General features: G+C 36.5%; 1 pseudogene; it reads left to right on the forward strand.

Moving 5' to 3' along the window:
• The first annotated feature begins 1,534 nt into the window (after window positions 1–1,534).
• LOC131832459 (small ribosomal subunit protein eS21-like) lies at window positions 1,535–1,785 on the forward strand (annotated as a pseudogene).
• Window positions 1,786–14,778: the final 12,993 nt, after the last annotated feature.

Here is a 14,778-nt window from a genome sequence, read left to right on the forward strand (position 1 = left end):
GAAATCCTTTATTGATAAAAACCTTCAAGAAAGTAGGGATAGAATGTTACAATACTTCATATGTAGGCCATATACAAAAGACACACAGTTAATATCATTCACAAGCTTTTCCCCTAAGGTCAGGAACACAACAAGGATGTCCACTCTCACCACTCTTGTTCAACATAGTACTGGAAGTCCTAGCCTCAGCAGTCAGAAAACAAAAAGAAAAAAAAAAAGCCATCCAAATTGGCAAGGAAGAAGTCAAACTTTAACTCTTGGCAGATGATATGATACTTTATATGGAAAACTTGAGAGACGGGACACCTGGGTGGCTCAGTCAGTTTATCATCCAACTCTGGATTTCGGTCCAGGTCATTATCTTAGGATCATGAGACTGAACCCTGCATCAGGATCCATGCTAGGTGTGAAGCCTGCTTGGGATTCTCTCTCCCCCTCCCCTTCTACCCTTCTCCCATTCTCTCTCTCCTGAAAGAAAGAAAGAAAGAAAGAAAGAAAGATAGATAGATAGAAAGAGAAAACCTTAAAGACTTCACCAAAAAACTACTAGAACTGATATATGAATTTAGCATATAGGATATAAAAGCAACATATACAAACCTGTTGCATTCCTATACACCAATAATGAAGCAGCCAAAAAAGAAATCAAGGAATCAATCCCATTTGCAACTGCACCAAAACTAAAAAAAACTAAAAGGCAGCCTATGGAATGGGAAAAGATATTTGCAAATGACATATCTGATAAAGAGTTAGTATCCAAGATCTATAAATAACATAGCAAACTCAAGACCCAAAAAACAAACAATCCAGTTGAGAAATGGGCAGAAGACATGAACATTTTTCCAAAGGTCCAGATGGCCAATAGACAGATGAAAAGATGCTCAACATCACTCATCATCAGGGAAATAAAAATCAAAACCATGATGAGATACCATCTCACACCAGTCAGAATGGCTAAAATGAATAACACAAAAAACAACAGGTGTTGGTGAGGATGCTGAGAAAGGGGAAACATCCGGCACTGTTGGTGGGAATGCAAACTGGTGCAGATACTATAGAAAAGAGTATGGAGTTTCTTCAAAAAGTTAAAAATAGAACCCTTTGACCCAACAATTCACTACTAGGTATTTACCCAAAGGATACAAAGGATACAAACAATACAGATTCGAAGGGGTACATGCACCCCAATGTTTACAGCAGCATTATCAACAACAGTCAAACTATGGAAAGAGTCCAAGTGTCCCTCAACTGATGAATGGATAAAGAAGATGTGGCATATATATACAATGCAGTATTACTCAGCCATCAAAAAGAATGAAATCTTGCCATTTGCAAGAGCATGAATGGAACTAGACAGTATTATGCTAGGCAAAATAAGTCAGAGAAAGACAAATACCATATGATTCCACTCATGTGTGGAATTTAAGGAAAAAACAGATGAACAGGGGGGAAAAAAGAAAAATAAAATAAGATAAAAACAGAGAGAGACTTTCTGTGCTTGCACTAACAGTAGTGACAGTAGGTCACCCTTGACATGTAGAATGATGCCAGTGAGTTCATGGACCTGTCTATGCCGTAGAAATGCTACACCAGCAAAAGCATCATTGGCACCAAGGACCACATGTCCATCCAGATGAATGTACCCCAGGATGACAAGGTAATAGACAGGCTCAACAGCCAGTTCAAAACCTACACTATTGTGGGGTCATTCACAGGATGGTTGAGTCTGATGACTCCATCCTCCGACTGGCCAAGGTTGATGGCATCATTTTGAAGAACTTCTAACAGGAGGAGATCACAGATGTGGGATATTTGTCATAAATAATAGTAAAACCAAAAAAGAGAGAGAGAGAGAGAAAGCGCGGCAAACCATGAAAGACTCTCAACTATAGAGAACAAACTGAGGGTTGCTGGAGGGGAGGTGGGTGGGAGGATGGGCAAAATAGGTGATGGGCATAAAGGAGGACACTTGTGATGAGCAGTGGATGTCATATGTAAAGTAATGAATCACTAAATTCTACTCCTGAAACCATTATTACACTATATATTAACTTACATGATTTTAAGTAAAAACTTGGGGGATGAAAATAAAACAGTATTTAAACAGATTACCACAAAGCTTAAAAATATAATAACTAAGCCAAAAAATTCAATTCAGGGGTTCAACATCAAACTAGATAGAGTAGAAGAAAGAATCAGTGAACTCAAGGGTGGAGTATTCACATTCATCCAGTTGGGAGGACAAAAAGGGGAAAAGAATGAAAAAGAGTAAGAGAGCTTAAGGGACATGACACCATGAAGTAGACCAAATATACAAACTAACTTTACAACTCAAGAAACAAGAAAAGAACAATAAACTAAGTCCAAAGTTAGTAGGGAGAAAGGAAATAACAAAGATCAAGAGGAAATAGATGAAAGAGGGGCTAAAAAGAAAATAGAAAAGATCAGTGAAACCATGAGCTAATTTCTTGAAAAGATATACAAAACAGACAGACCTTTAGCTAGATTTACCGAGAAAAAAGAGGGCTCCAAACAAATAAAATCAGAATGAAAGAGGAGACACTGCAACTCATACCACACAAATACAAAAGATCCTAAGAAACTATTATATATAATTATATGCCAAAAAAACAAAAAACTTAGAAGAGATGAATAAACTCCTAGAAATGCACAGCTGACCAAGAATGAATCACAAAGAAACGGAAAATCTGAACAAACAAATTGCTAGTAAATGGATTGATTCAGTCATCAAAACAACAACAAAAAGGGGCCTGGGTGGCTCAGTGGGTTAAAGCCTCTGCCTTTGGCTCAGGTCATGATCCCAGCGTCCTGGGATCGAGGCCCGCATCGGGCTCTCTGCTCCGCAGGAAGCAGGCTTCCTCCCCTCTCTCTCTGCCTGCCTCTCTGCCTACTTGTGATTTCTCTCTCTCTCTCAAATAAATAAATAAATCTTTTAAAAAACAACAACAACAACAACAACAAAAATGTCCAGAAGCAGACACCTTCACTGGTAAATTTTACCACCAAAAAAAAAAAAAAAAAGAATACTGTCCTAGTTGAAAACTTCTAAAAACTCTACCACTTACAAATTCATTTTATGAGGCCATCACTACCCTGACACCAAAACTTAGACAAAGACATTATGAGTAAATCAAATTTAACAATACATTCAAAGTATCATGCACCATGATCAACTAGAATTTATTCCAGAGATTCAAGAATGATTCAGTGTGTGCAAATCAATCAGTGTGATACACAACATTAACAAAATGAAGGATAAAAATCATATGATCACCTCAATATATGCAAAAAAAAAAACACTGAAAAATTCAATATCCATTCACGATAAAAATTTTCACAAACTGCATATAGAGAGAACATACCTCAACATAATAAAGGTCATATATGACAAGACAGATACTATCACGTTCAATGGTAAAAAACTAAAATCTTTTCCTCTAAGGTCAAGAAAAAGATAAGGATGCCCACTCCTGCAACTTTTATTCACATTGTACTGGAAGTTCTATCCAAAGAAATTAGGCAAGATCAAGTGGGGGCAAAAGCATTCATATTGGAAAGGAAGAAGTAAAACTGTTTCTATTTGTAGATGACATGAAATTACATATAGAAAGCCCTAAAAACTCTACCAAAAATCTGTTAGAATTAATCAACAAATTCCATAAAGTCACAGGACACAAAATCAATTTACAAAAATCAGTTGAGTTTCTATGCATTAAATTTTTATATTGGAAAGATAAAAAAAAAATAGTCACTTTTACAACAGCATCAAAAAAAAAAAATAAAATACCTAGGAATAAATTTAACCAAGGAAGTGAAAGAATTATACCCTGTAAAGCCATAAGACACTACTGAAAAAACTAAGAAGACACAAATAAATGGAAAAATATTCTGTTCATGGATTGGAAGAATTATGATTGTTAAAATGTCCATACTACTTATGAAAGCTATCAACAGATCCAGTTCAGTCACTATCAAAATCCCAAAGCCATTTTTCAAAGATAGAATGAAAAATCCTAAAATTTGTGTAGAACCACAAAAAACCCTGAATAGCCATAACAAACCTGAGAACAAACAAAGCTGGACTCATCACATTTCCTGATGTCAAACTCTAGTCCTGAATACAAAGCTACAGTAATAAAAAACAGTATGGTTCTGACACAAAAACAGAAATATGAATCAGTGGAACAAAATAGAGAACACAGAAATAAGCCCACTCACATATAGTCAACTAATTTACAAGAAATAAACCAAAAATATACAATGGGAAAGGAAAGTCTCTTCAAAAAATGGTGTTGGTAAAAGTGGACAGTCACTTACAAAGAATGAAACTAGACCCCCATCTTATACCATACACAAAAATCAACTTAAAATAGATTAAGGACTTCAATGTAAGACTTGAAACAATGGAAGTTCTAGAAAATAACATAGGGAGCAAATTCCTTGACAGTGGTCTTGGTAATAATTTCTTTGGTTTTGATACCAAGATCAAAGGCAAGAAAAGCAACAAGTGGAACTACATCAAACTAAAAACCTTCTGCACAATAAAGGAAACCATCAACAAAATGAAAAGGAAGCCCATAGAATGGGAAATAATATTTGCAAATCATACATTTTATAAGGGATTAATATTAAAAATATATTAAAAGATCATACAACTCAATAGCAAACAAAAACAGAAACTATTTGATTAAAAATCGGCAGAGGAACTGAATAGACCTTTTTCCAGAGTCAGGCAAATGACCAGCAGGTACATGAAAAGATGCTCAATATCTCCAGTCATCAAGATAATGCAAATCAAACCACAAAGAGATATCACCCCATAACCTGTTAAAGTGGCTACCATCAAAAAGAAAAGAGATAACAAAAATATTGGCAAAGAGTAAAGGAAACCCCTGTGTACTCTTGGTGGAAAAGTAAGCTCGTGCAGCCACTATGGAGAACAATATGAAGGTTCCTCAAAAAATTAAAAATAGAACTACACATGATTCAGCAATCACACTTCTAGGTACACAGCCAAAGGAAATGAAAACAGAATTTCAAAGTATCTAAACTCCCATGTTCTTTACAACAATACTCATAATAGCCAAGGTATGAAAACAAACTAATACCTACACTTTTAATTTAGATCAAAGGATCTGTCTGATTTGGAGAATTTTAAATTTTATTTTTTTAATACTTTATTTATTTGTTTGTTTGTTTATGTGAGGAAGAGTGTGTGCACGATCAGGGGAAGAGCAGAGGGAAAGGGAAAAGCAAACTCTATGCTGAGCACAAACCTGATATGGGGCTCAACCCTGAGACACTGAGACCCTGAGACCCTGATCTGAGCGGCAATCAAAAGTCAGGCACTCAATCAACTGAGCCCCCCAGGTGCCCCTGATTTGGAGGATTTTAAATGGTCCTTTTACTCATGTCTCTTAAGTAGAGTTTTTGTGCCAGGAATATAAATCTCTGGCTTTGCCAGGGATCAGATGACTCTTTTCCTGTAGGCTCTAATAAGGTCCTATTGGTGGTCTCATCATAAAGTCGGAGTTCTTCGGTCCTAGAAATAATATTTGGTCAGATATAATTTTAGTTTGAAGCAAGGGGGGGACCTTAAAGATCAAGTTCTAGTCTTCACTTTATTCATAAGAAAACAGATTCAGACAAGCTCAGTGACTTGTCTAGGGCTACTTTTCTTAAGTTTAATTTTTTTAAATGGAGTGAATTTTTCAAACTTTTTTTGACAGCTTTTGCATGGAAAAAGAAGTAAAAATCTGTACAAACTTTTAAATACATTCTTTTAAAAGTTGCCATTTTCAAATCTGTCCCATGTACTCTGATTGAAAGATAATAAATAAAGGAAAATGAACTTGTCATTCTTTTTAATTAAAAAAAAAGAGAGATGAGAAACCTGTATATCAACATATATAATATTTCATACTGCAGCAGTGCTCCTAATATCAAGAAATTCAAGGAAAATAAAATAATGCCAAATGCATTTCAAACTTCACAGAATTTTTTAAAGAGTTTTCTGGAGAAAGTAAATAAAGACAAGTCCATCTCTGAATTAAGATATTCTCAGAAAATTGCTTAAAAGATAAATGACTCTACAACAATGTCCACAACAAACAAAATATGGAAAGAGCCCAGATTTGCAACAATAGATGAATAGATAAAAACAATGTGGTGGGTATGTAAGTGTGTGTGTGTGTGTGTGTGTGTATATAATAGTTATATATGACATATATATGACATATAACTATTATATACACAAAATGGAATATTACTCAGTCATCAAAAGAATGAATTCTTGACATCTGCAACTATGTGGATGGAACTGGAGGGCATTATGCTAAGCAAAATAAATCAGTCAGAAAAAGACAAATATTACATGATTTCACTCACATGTGGAATTTAAGAAACAGAACTGGGGAAGAGAAGGAAAAATAAAATAAGATAGAAACAGACAGGGAGACAAACCATAAGAGACTCTTAACTACAGAGAACAAACTGAGGGATGCTGGAGGGAAGGCAGATGGGAGGATGGGCTTAATGAGTGATGGACATTAAGAAGGGCACTGGATGTAATGAGCACTGGATTTCATATACAACTGATGAATCACTACATTCTACCTCTGAAATTAATAATATACTATGTCAATTAAATTGAATTTAAGGAACTTTTTTTAAAAGATAAATGGCCTTGTTTCATGTTCTACAAGGAAAAAAGAAATCATAATTTATGAAACACACTGGAAAGTCCAATCCTTCCCATGCCTGTGCTCAGTAGTACAATAAAATAATGAAAGCCTGGGTATCCAGGCTTTCATGATTCAAACTACATGCATTAATCCAGCATCTTTAGTTTCCACTAGGAGTTACTCCAAATTTCCTAATAAAATGTTTTTACTTTTCCATTTATCTGACTGATTTCTTTTTAACTACTATGATCACACAAAAGTTCATTCATAGTTAAAATGGTCTATGGCTTATACTTGTGTTTGAGATGATTATTTTGCCATCTTCTCATTGTCCCTTGCCCCACTTCTTTTCTACCTTAAGAAAATCCAGTGGTGAAGCACACCTGGCTAGCTCAGTCAGAAGAGCATGTGACTCTTGATGTCTGGTTCATGAGTTCAAACCCCATAGTGGGTGTAGAGGTTACTTAGAACAAATAAATAAAATTTTTAAAATAATATATCCAGTGCTTACATCTTTATTAACAAACCCAAGAATGAAAATACACCAATATTGGCCAAGACAGAACTTATAGCCTTGAAGTAGTATATAAACATGAAAAAACAAACTAGTAATGTAGACAATTATTATAGCCAAAAAACTGAAGAATGCTCTTCAAGCTAAGCTTTAATGCCAGACAAAGTAAATTCACTTTGTTTTTTATATTTCTGCAATCCATTCCTACTCTGAGGAAGAATAAAAACAGTAATAAATCTAAAGCAAAGCAAAAAGTTTTGAAGAAGACTAATTATATCTTTGTTTCTTCAAAATACAGAGCAAATACTACTCAACAGCATAACATATAACAGAAAAAGACCTCATTAATTAAAATACCTCTCTAGTATTTAAAGACTGCTTTGGTGGCCTAGGTGAAACAGATATACAGTGCCTTTTTTACAAACGTACAACTGCCCCCAAGTTTTTCTGCCAGTGTTTTTCATCTTCTTTGTTAGTCTGATATACTTACTCTTTTTCTAAAATGTAATTTTCAATTAATTTTGCAAGTACTTATCATAATATATTCAATTTGTGGACCTCTGTCCCTAAAAAGAAAATTGTAAATTTATTTTATATATGAATTTATTTGGTTGTTTCATTTATATACTTAGCTTTTATAAAATTCCTTGCATTTTCATAAACTTCAGATAGAAGGACACACAAAGAAGAGAGAGAAAAAGAGAACAGGATTTTGTAATAGAATCCTGCCTGAGCCAACTCTCAGTAGTATTTTGACAAAAGGCCTTGTGGAACTATTTCCAAGGCCTCAGACTAAGGCAGCCAAAGTTTCCACAAAAGAATAGGCCAAAAATGGCTTATAACCTTTCACATTTGACCTTTTATCCAGGTGCCTTGTACTTTGTGAATTTAAAATCTAATAAGAGAATGCTTAGTCATCCTGTTTACAAACAGCCTATTTATTCCACAGGAACAGTTTGGCAGGACATATCCGGATCAACTGACATTGAGCTGTCACAGAAACCATGGGTCTCATACTACTTAATTAAGCCAAACTGCAACATTTTGACTGGCTGAAATCAGTGGTGGGCTGCATAGAAATCATCAATTATTTAATTCACTTTTATGTTGTACACTTCAAAGTAGTAACATACAAAACGGGAAAGCAATCATCATAAACTATAAGTGGTATAAATCATGCCTACATAGAAGAAAGAAAAAGCATAAATTTTTAACCTTAATATTATAAGTTATTCTCAACGATTACACTGCAAAATGTGTAAGTACACAACAAGAATCACTCAATCTTTTATTTATTTATGTGTTTTCAAAACTCCAGTCCTAGTCAGCCTTTACCTTCATATTAGGTATTTACCTAAAGAAATTACTTGATTAGGGGCACCTGGGTGCCTCTATCTTAAGCGTCTGACTCTTGGTTTCAGCTCAGGTAATGATCTCAGGGTCATGAGATCAAGACTCACAGTGGGCTCCATGCTCAGCGAGTCTGGTTGAGATCCTCTCCCTCTCCCCCACACCTCGCCCCTACACCAGCTACAGCTCGTGCATTCTCTCTTTAAATAAATAAATAATTTTTTTAAATAAAAAGAAATCACTTGATTAAATTAATTTTCTCCAAAGGAAGTACAAGATGGATTTATAGCTACATTTGGAATAATTCCCTCTGAAAGAGAACTGAAAAGCAGTTTAACAGCTCCTTCACAACAAATGGTAAAAAGGCCACATCAAGATGGCTAAAAAGGTAAAGATACAATCTCACCAAACCACCCCCCAATCAAGTTGGTGACCCACAATCAGGAGAGATCTCACAAATCCTGAGCTTCTCCCTAAGGAGTTAGGGGATCATCACTCTCCATATAAGGCACCCCAACCTTGAGACCTACAAGAGAGATAAGCTTCCATAAGGTTTGGCTTTTGTAAACCAACGGGGTTCACATCCAGGAGACCCAAAGAGATGTAGGGAACTGCTCTAGAGATTCTGCTCTAAAAGAGCTTATGGAGAGACTTACTCCTCAAGGGGGACCAATACAAAAGCAGCAATTTGAAAAGTATCTAGACTCTAGGTGAAGGAAATTCATTTGCCTATCTTAAATTATCTGTCAGAGGAGGAGAGTCCTGTTGAGGATATCCAGGGACAAAGGTGCTACAAGTTAGAAGGACAAAGTTTTGGGCTGCAAGCCCAAAAACGGTAATTCTAACTTGCTAAAGTCAGTGAGCACATCTCAATCCAGTGCTTCCTGCTGCCCTGCAAAAGCCAGGGGGTACATGCTGACCCTACGTTCTCCCAATGCTTTGCTAAAGCCGACTGGCCTATATAGTACACACAGGGGACACTCCATGATCACCTGGCTCTGGTGGCCAGGATGGGTTTCATCTCTGGGCTCCATGGAACTGAAATGGTCAGAGACAGTTATTGGCAGGCTACCGCCCCCCCAGGGCACTGCACAGACACACACCCCAGTCCTCCTGTGAAAAAGGCCTATTTACCTTTCCTGGAGCTTCAGCATGAGGGGTAGACTTCAGGTTTGCCACAAATTTGGAGGCTACAGAGCAGTTTAGGGAACATAAGCAGGGGGATGCCAACCACATAGTCTCCTTCAGCCTTGATACAGCTCTAAAGTACCTCCCAAAAAGGAGCTTACAGATTCATCTGAAGTCCCAGTTTTTGCAACTGCCACCCAGAGGTTCCCTCCACATCACTTTATCTGGAAGACAGCAAGATTTAAATTCCACAAATGACACTATATATTTGCATACTTTAAAAAGCTGCTGCCTGAGGGTCTGGTTTCCAATCAGGCTGACTATAGGTGCTGACTGAGATCCCTCTCTTTGGAACACTGACGCTTCCTGCCACACCTTGACCTATCAGGTATAAATCAAGTTGCTTAGATAATCACAAAGGTCTGAAAGACAACCAGAGCTATAGCAAGGTTAAAAGGTAAGGTTTATCTCCAACACAAGGCCCATCCTTCCAGACTAGAAGAGGTAGATGTTTTGCCTAATACACAGAAATGAATCCAGAGTGTTTCCCAGAGGTAACAGGATTATATAGCAAATGAAAGAACAAGATAAAACCTTGAAAAAAAAAACCTTAATTAAACAGATAATATATATGATAAAGAATTCAAAGTAATAGTCACAAAGATGCTCAACTAAAGGGAGACTGGATGAACATGGTAAGAACATCAACAAAGAAATACAAAATATAAGAAAATACCAAAAATAAGTCATAGAGCTGCAGAATGTAATAATTGAACAAAAATTTACAATAGTAAACTAGATCAGAGCAGAAATGATCACTGAGCTCGAAGACAGGCAGTGAAACTCAGCCACAGAAAGATAAAAAATTTTTTAAAAGTAAAGGTAGTTTAAAGGACCAATAGGACAATATTGCATAAAATAACATTCATTTTATAGGAGTCCCAGAAAGAAAGGAGAGAGAGAAAAGAGCAGAAAACGTATTTGAAGAAATAGTGGCTGAAAATTTCCCAAAGCCAGGGGAAAGAAACCAATATTCAGATCCAGGAAGTGTAGAAATTCCAAATGACAAGAACCAAAAATATCCACAGCAAGACATCATAATTAAACTGTCAAAATTAAAGACAGAGAATCTTAAAGGCAGCAAAAGAAAACAACTGTCACATATAAGGGAATCCTCATAAGACTATCAGCAGATTTTTGAAAGAAATTTTGCAGGCCAGAAGAGAGTGACATGATATATTCAAAGTGGTAAAAGGAAAAAAAAAAAAGAATACATTACCCAACAAGGCTTTCATTCAGAATTGAAAAAAGAGATAAAGAGTATTCTAGATTTAAAAAAAAAAAAACTAAAAACATCATCAGTACTAAACCAGCCTTACAAGAAAGGGTATTAACCCAGTATTAAGAATATGAAAGTATAGGGATGTTGGTTGGCTCAGTGGGTTAAAGCCTCTGCCTTCGGCTAGGGTCATAGTCCCGGGGTCCTGGGATCGAGCCCCACATTGGGCTCTCTGCTCAGCAGGGAGCCTGCTTCCCCCTTTCTCTCTGCATACTTGTGATCTATGTCTGTCAAGTAAATAAATAAAATCTTTAAAAAAAAAAAAAAAGACAAAAGACAAAGAGTGGGGGAAAGAAGCAAGATGGCGGAGGAGTAGGAGACTGAAATATCATCAGGTCCCAGGAGTTTAGCTAAATAGTTATCAACCATTCTGAATACCTACATACTTCACAGGAGATAGAAGAGAAGAGTAGCAATTCTAGGAACAGAAAATTGACCACATTCCGGAAGATAAGATGTGTGGAGAAGTGAATACAAAGCAACAGGAAGGCAGACTGCAGTGGGAAGGTCTGGCTACCAGCAAGTAAGAAAGCAGTGGAGCACAAAATATGAACTTTTAGAAGTCTGCTCCACTGAGGGATGTTGCTCCAGAGGCTATGGGGGATGGAGCCATCGCAGGGACAGTGTGGTCTCAAGACTGGGGTGTCTGAGTATGGCAGAGCTCCCAGGTTTTGGAGCAGGGAAGCCAACCACAGAAACAGAGTTGAAGAGTGCACTCTCAGCTTAGGGTTACCTTAAACTGTTATCCAAGGCACACTTGGGCAACTGCTCTCTGAGCAGGGAATCCACAAGTGGCACATGCGGAGAGATACCCTCCTTCCTACTCTGGGAGGAGCAGCGCAGGAGCAGGTGGCAGAATCTGCTGGGTTTGGAAACCCCAAATAGGGCTGTGTAGCAGAAATAAAAAAGTTCAGTCACAGGCTGGGTGAGCTCAGTGCGATCCAAGACCAGGGAGATGGGAGGGATTGACTGCTTTTCTCTGAGGGCTCACTGAGAAATGGGGCCCCGAGTGCTCAGTTCCTCCAGGCCAGAGATTTGAAGGCTGCCATCCTCATTTCTATCCTCCTAAGTGGTACCAAAAGTGTTCAGGGAACAAAAGATATCAAGAGCAAACCCAAGTGGATTACTTAGCCTGGCCCCTGGCAATAGCAGTGCAATTCCACCTCAGGCAAAGACATTTGAAAATCACCACAAGAGGCCCCTCCCCCAAGGAACAGCAAGAACATCTAGCCAAGACCAGTTCACTGATAGTAACAACTGGAGAACTCGAGATACAAATAGCAACATATAAAATTCATGGCTTTTTCCCCATGATCCTTTAGTCTTTCAAAGTTAAATTTTTTTAGTTTCATTTTTTTCTTATTCTGTTTTTTTAACTTTTCATCTTTCCTATTTTAACATTTTTTAACTATTTTATCTTATCAATACCTTTTTAAAAAATCTTTTAAATTTTCATGGTTATAGTCATATTGTATAGCTTCATTTTATTTAATCTTATTTTTGGTATACACGTAGGGTTTTTTTCTTTAAAAATTTGGGATACAATTTCTTCTAAAAGATCAAAATATACCCTAAATCTAGCACATGGCTTTGTTCTAGTCTTCAGCCTGATCACATTCTCTCTTCTTTTTTTTTCTCTTTTCCCAAACAACTTATCTTATCAATTCCTTTTTCAGAACCTTTTTTACTTTTCATCTTTACAGTCATATTCCATTCTTTTATCATTTTTACCCTTATTTTTGTATATATATATAGTTATATATATATATATATATATATATATATATATATATATATATATATATAGTTTTTCTTTCCTTAGAATTTTGGGAGGTATTTTCTTCTAAGAGACCAGAATATAACCAAAATCAAGTGGGTGGCTCTGTTCTATTCACCAGTCTAAAAAAAAAATATATATATATATGTATAATTTTTTTCCCACTTTCTTCTCCCCCCAGTTTCAGGTCTCTTCTAATTTCATTAGAGTATATTTTTCTGGGGTCTTTGTCACAGATATATTCAGAACATTCCATCCCAAAGCAACAGAATACACATTCTTCTCTAGTGCACATGGAACATTCTCCAGAATAGATCACATCCTGGGTCCTAAGTCAGGTCTCAACCAGTATCAAAAGATTGGGATCATTCCCTGCTTATTTTCAGACCACCATGCTCTGAAGCTAGAACTCAATCACAAGAGGAAATGTGGAAAGAACCCAAATACATGGAGACTAAACAGCATCCTTCTAAAGAATGAATGGGTCAACCAGGAAATTAAAGAAGAATTGAAAAAAATCATGGAAACAAATGATAATGAAAATACAACGATTCAAAATCTGTGGGACACAACAAAGGCAGTCCTGAGAGGAAAATATATAGCAGTACAAGCCTTTCTCGAGTAACAAGAAAGGTCCCAAGTACACAACTTAATTCTATACCTAAAGGAGTTAGAGAAAGAATAGCAAAGAAAGCCTAAGCCCAATAGGAAAAGAGAAATCATACAGATCAGAGCAGAAATCAATGAAATAGAAACCAAAAGAACAGTAGAACAAATCAAAGAAACTAGGAGCTGGTTCTTTGAAAGAATTAATAAGATTGATAAACCCCTGGCCAGACTTTTCAAAAAGAAAAGAGAAAGAGCCCAAATTAATAAAATCATGGAAGACAAGAGATCACAAACAACATGAAAGAAATACAAACAATTATAAGAACATATTATTATGAGCAACTATATGCCAGCAAGTTTGACAATCTGGAAGAAACGGATGCATTCCTAGAGACATATTAACTACCAAAACTGAACCAGGAAGAAACAGAAAACCTGATCAGACCCATAACCAGTAAGGAGATTGAAGCAGTCATCAAAAACCTGCCAACAAACAAGAGCCCAAGGCCAGACGGCTTCCCAGGGGAATTTTTCCAAACATTTAAAGAATAATTAATACCTATTTTCCTGAAAGTGTTCCAAAAAGTAGAAATGGAAGGAAAACTTTCAAACTCATTTTATGAGGCCAGCATTACCTTAATTCCAAAACCAGATAAGACCCCATCATAAAGGAGAATTACAGACCAATATTCTTGATGAACATGGATGTGAAAATTCGCACCAAAATACTAGCAAATAGGACCCAACAGTACATTAAAAAGATTTTTCACCACGACCAAGTGGGATTAATTCCTGGGCTGCAAGGTTGGTTCAACATCCACAAATCAATCAATGTGATACAACACATTAATAAAAGAAAGAACAAGAACCATATGATATTCTCAATAGATGCTGTAAAAGCATTTGACAAAGTACAACATCCTTTCTTGATCAAAATTTTTCAAAGTGTAGGGATAGAGGATACATACCTCAATACCATCAAAACCACCTATTAAAAACCCACAACGAATATCATTCTTAATGGGGAAAAATTGATACCTTTACCCCTAAGGTCAGGAACATGGCAGGGATGTCCACTATGCTATTCAACATAGTACTAGCAGTCCTAGCCTCAGCAATCAAACCACAAAAAGAAATTAAAGGTATCCAAATCAGCAAAAAAGAAGTCAAACAAACTCTCACTCTTTGCAGAGGAAATGATACTTTATGTGGAAAACCCCAAAGACTCCACACCAGAACCACTAAAACTCGTACAGAAATTCAATAAAGTGTCAGGATATAAAATCAATGCATAGAAATCAGTTGCATTTCTATACACCCCCAGCCAGACAGAAGAAAGAGACATTAAGGAGTTGAT

This window comes from Mustela lutreola, chromosome 5 (assembly GCF_030435805.1).
Source record: "Mustela lutreola isolate mMusLut2 chromosome 5, mMusLut2.pri, whole genome shotgun sequence".
Classification (NCBI taxonomy): domain Eukaryota; kingdom Metazoa; phylum Chordata; class Mammalia; order Carnivora; family Mustelidae; genus Mustela; species Mustela lutreola.